Source organism: Athene cunicularia (assembly GCF_003259725.1).
Source record: "Athene cunicularia isolate RWA chromosome 5 unlocalized genomic scaffold, athCun1 chr5_part1, whole genome shotgun sequence".
NCBI classification, from domain to species: Eukaryota; Metazoa; Chordata; class Aves; order Strigiformes; family Strigidae; genus Athene; species Athene cunicularia.
This window is the reverse complement of record NW_020799101.1, coordinates 42,278,171-42,282,968: the sequence shown is the minus strand read 5'-3', so window position 1 is coordinate 42,282,968 and position 4,798 is coordinate 42,278,171. Positions and strand designations below refer to the sequence as shown.

Genomic DNA, 4,798 nt, shown 5'->3' with positions numbered 1-4,798 from the left:
AGTTTGCGAGCGGGAGCGGGAGAGGTGGAGGAGGGTGACACTTGGGGTAAAAGGAGGAGGTGACACATTGGGGTTGGGGGGAGGAGCAGGGGAAGGAGATGACACATTGCACTGGGGATGGGGTGGGGGAGGGAGGTTTATCCCCTCCCCTCCGGTTTCCTTCAGGATGATTATTTCCAGGCCCTTTTCTCTCTGTCGGGTCCTTCGCCGCGATGCTGTCGGGGAAGTTTTATTATTATCTGGGAAATGATGCTGCTTTCGGTGATGGATAATTCGTAGTAAAGCCGCTGCTGCGGTTTTTTTTTTTGTGTGTGTGTGGTTTTTTTTTTTCTCCCTTCCCTCCTTCCTTTCATTCGTCTTTGTGGCCCGAGCAGCGCCGGGAAAATTCCGTTTCTTCTGCAACTTGTTATTCTGGAGCCAGGCCTGCCCCCCTCGCCCTGGGGCTGCCCTTCCCGCACAGGTACGGAGCTCGCGGCCGGGGCGCCGCCGGGGTTCCCCACTCCTGCTCCGGCACGGCTGCCGGCATTGGGGACGGCTACTTCTTTATTTTTGTTTTTTCCCTCCCGCCTGCGCCTGTGTAGGTGGAGTGGGGCTCTATGTGGGACTCTGCCATTTGGTCTAGTCCTGTTGTGCATGTTCCTTTCTTCACTTGCCTTCCTGTGGGATTTTTTTTTCTTTTTTCCTTTTTTTTTGGTGGTGTGTGTTTGGTTTTTTCTTTTCTTTATTATTCCGACCTTCGTTGTTGGTAGAGCTTTTCCCCCAGCTACCTCTGCAGTTTGGTGGGTGCTGGCAGGATTTTACGCCGAGGTTTTTAGGTGGATTCGTATTGGATTAATGCATGGAGCTCTTCATTCAACTTCTCCTCAAGTGTCAAAAAATAAGGCTATGAACAGATGTGTTTCAATATGGAGAGATTTCCAAGTTCCTAATTCTTGAGGGTGGAGGAAAGAGTGCCATTGGAGAGTGGCTTTTGTTTTCGATTGGTGAACAAATGTCATCACATTTCAGTCACGTGCTGTAATATTCTTTGTTCAGCTATCAAAGTATGATATCTGCTACACCTGTTCCCACTTTTTAATTGTAAGTAACGGTGATTGTCTGCAAATCTTTTAATTGTGGATAGGAGCACTTCCCCTCTTTCTCCCCCTCCTACCCCCTGGATGTTTGTTTGGGCCCAAGCGCTGAGCTTGACAATGAACTTTTGTTCACTGTAGAGACTGCATGTTAAAAGGTCCCACTGGGGGTAATAACTTGCGTGTCACGAGAAAGTTGTGTGCTGTGATGTACGGTTGGGTCTGAGCGTGGAAAAATCAGGTGGGGACATGCGCTCAGCGATGGCAGGGCTCTAGTAAGGGGTGGGTAGGCTCCTCTGGGCCACTGAAGTTTTCTTAACTAGGTATGCTGTTGCTTGTTACCGGTGAAAGGACAGATACTCCTGTACAGCCGTATAGAGAGATAGATAGTTGCATCTTTTTGGCTTAGCTGTAGATTTTTAGGTATCGGAAATAAAACGGATTTTGGCTGTCTGTTTACCTTTTTTTTTTTTTTTTTTTTTCCTTCCCATTGTGCTCACTTCCAACAATGCAGGCACCTGCTTAGTTTCAGTTTTGTAAGTCAGCTTCCTCTGGCTTTCCTGTGCTTTCCCGGAGCTATCTGGTGAGGCTGGATGTGCTACAGAGAGGGGGAATGTTTAACTTTTATGAAAAGAGACTTATTTTCAGGCTTAATTCATGAAGAAAATAACATGCTTCTTCAAAGCCTTGGGGGAAAAAAAACCCCATCCAACCCTAAAAATCTAAAATTTGTGACTTCTACCTGGTTAACGTGTCATGCTAAAACTTTTATATTTTAAGCTTGTTAGTGATTGTGTATAATAAAACTTTATATTTAAATAGTGACATTAAATTACTAGTAAGAACAGGTTCTTGAAAGAAAGAAACAAAAATTGTGCATAACTACCCATGTTAGTTGGAGAAGTTAATTACCACACTTTAGCAGAAAGATCACAAGCTTTGGGTATATTATTTATACCTGCGTGCTGTTTCTTTGGGGGCAGTTTTTATTATTATTTTCTAGAAAGGAATTCTGTAGCTGAGTAAATGAAACTCTGTACTAAAAAAAAAAAAAGTGCTTCTCATATTTTTAAACCTTTCAACCTTACTGTGGTAGAGAAATTAGATTATTTTATGATAGTTACATCAGCTAGAAGTTTGAGCTGACAAAGAGGGAGTATGATGCGACCTTTTTATCCCTTGATTTCGTGTTGTGTAGTAGCATGTATAGAGTCTCACTTCAAGGTCTTAAGAGACCCGTTGTCCAGCAGAAGGTAGGTGCTTGCTCACCGAGTACTTACCACCAGCTGGAGGTCAACTATGTCATTACTCCCAGTTTTTAGCCATACTGACCTGAGTGACAAGGAACTTGGAGTGGATCCCATTATGGGTTTCAGTGATTTTTCAGTTAACTGGTAAAGCTAACGTGGTGTGTAATTCAGAACGCCGCGTTAAGCAATATTTTGTTGTTAATAATTATTTTACCATTAGTCATCGTAAGATTTCTACCTGAAAGTTTGTAGTCTTTGCTCTTCTCTATGTGCATCCTGAACTGGATTTGTTGTGAGGCAGAAGAAGGCATTTGAAAGTGGTTTTCTTCCTTTAGGGGGTGAAAATGTAAAACTTTCCTTCAAAGAACTTAAATAAAGCAAAAGTAGGAAACTGAAACTTATGCTGCTCAGAGAAGAATGCTGTTGTGTTTTCTAGCCTCAACAGTAAGATCACTGCTTTCAGTTTAGGTTTTGTAAAGATTTCTCTTCACTCTAGGCCATTCAGCTTCAGCTGTGTTTCAGGTATTGGGCCTAAATAGCTCTTATTTCAATACTACTTCTCTTTTTTAGAGATCAGGTTTTGTGTGTGTCTGTTAAACTTCACGGGAGAAAAATTCTAATTTAAAAAAATTAAAAAATCATTGGACTAGATTCTGTAAAAAGGAGACAATTTGCATGCGTGTTTGGTTTTTTTAGGCAAACAAAATGTATTCTAATGGCTCCTTAGAAAGTTGTGAAATTCTGTGTGCAGTTGGAAAGCTTTAATAGTGAGCCCAGCTATCACTTGGGTGGCTCATGCAGTTTGTTTATAATGGTCATAATTGCATATGAATGCATCGTAGCTGTTTCGTTCCTTTCTACTTATTCTCGGAGCCATGAAGAACTTCATTCCGTCAAATGAATTGATACCATTGGAATTCATTTACAATGGAGATTTCTCTTTCATTTCAACACCAGTTTGTAGGAGCCTCGATGGGCTATCTTATTTCCAATGTTATGGGCATGTTGCGCGGGTACCAGAAACAAGATGAACATCATGTGAGAAACACATGTTGGTGACTTAACCTTTTTACTATTGTTTCGGGTTTTGTTGTTTGTTGGTTTTGCTTGTTTAAAATCTTCCAGAAAGAACTTACTACTGTGAGAGGGCTTTGCTTTTCGGAGGGCCATCACAGAGTGATACGAACTGTAAAGCAGACCAGCCTTCAGGAGAGGCTCCTTGTGTAGAAGGGGCAGCGCTAAAAACCTATTATTATGCTTCTAATAGTATTTCTTCACCGTCCCCTTCACCCTTTATGCTCACAACTGTGCGGTCACATGTGTAGCTGTGTACTAGAAGTGTAAGACTCCACAAAAGGCCTGGCTCCTGTACATTTGTGAATTGCCCTTGTTCAATTACTCTGTGCCAGAAAGCAGCTCACATCCTGTTTCTGATGTATTTTAACTGCACAAAGGTTATTTAGGAACAAACCATATACTGGAAAGGTGGGGCAGTGTGCAGAGGGGTTTTGAGGTGTCTGAGAATTCAAGGGGCAAGATATTTACTTCTGTACCCTGTAAATAGAGGGTGAACTGAAGGATAGTTTTTATAGGTATCTTACATTAATATTTCATGTTCAGTATAGCACAAAGCCAGTGTCTGGCTTGTGCTGGTGGTAGGGATATGCATTATGCAGGCAAAAAAGAAGTTTATTTACATTTGGCAGGGGGAACTTTGTATTTTCTTTTTTTCTTATTGCAAATACAGTCTGGTTTTGTGTTGGGTTTTTTTTGTTTTGTTTTGTTGTTGTTTTTTTTTTTAAAAGCCCCTGTGTTTTTTTTTAAATAATTGATGACTCCTGCACCTTACCAAGTTCCTCACTGGATTAAAATCGGTAAAGTATGATTTTAAGTTTGTTTGACTCTCTTTGTTATGTCAAAACCTCACAGAAGCAAAGTGGCAAGTGTAGATACTGAATGGCTATAAAATGTACAAAAATCACGAGAGTTCTTAAAAATGTACTTAATACTGAGGAATGATGCACTTGCATGAAAATTAGACTTTACAATTAGAATAACCTGTCCTTAAAATAATTTTTAATGATGTAGAAAGTTCCGAAAGGTCCCTTCCTTCAGTCCGAGAGGATTGCCATACCTACTGCCCTAACAAAGCCCCAACTTTACCACAGAATCTTGTTTTAATACTTTGATCATCCCAGGCTTTTGAGGAGAGAATGCACTATTGACACAGGCTTTTCTGCAGCATTTATTTTCTGTTGCACTGTTAATGTAATTTTATTATCTCCTGTTGGAATTATCAAGTACCTTGTGCCTTAAAAGCTGTTTGCCTAAATAAATTATTTGACCTATTATTTATTCCCTTTTACCTGAGATTTCTTGTTTACTGTCATTGCAAATGCTCACTCTTTGGTTAGAGATTTGTATGTTCAAAGCATCCTTTATAAAACCTACAGCAAAAAACATCCCCCCCCCCCC

The 4,798-nt window shown here is 40.8% G+C and overlaps 1 protein-coding gene across 4 annotated transcripts in view; it reads left to right on the top strand.

The window, feature by feature from the left end:
• The first annotated feature begins 160 nt into the window (after positions 1-160).
• The window catches only part of PHF21A (PHD finger protein 21A), a 139,967-nt gene continuing 135,329 nt past the window's right edge, over positions 161-4,798 (top strand). For 2 of the 4 annotated variants that reach the window (XM_026849193.1, XM_026849194.1), the window contains exon 1: positions 162-460. The gene's annotated coding sequence lies outside the window, so the exon portion shown is untranslated. Of the gene's footprint in view, positions 461-4,798 lie in introns of all 4 variants that reach the window. The other 2 variants (XM_026849191.1, XM_026849195.1) reach the window with 2 other exon arrangements.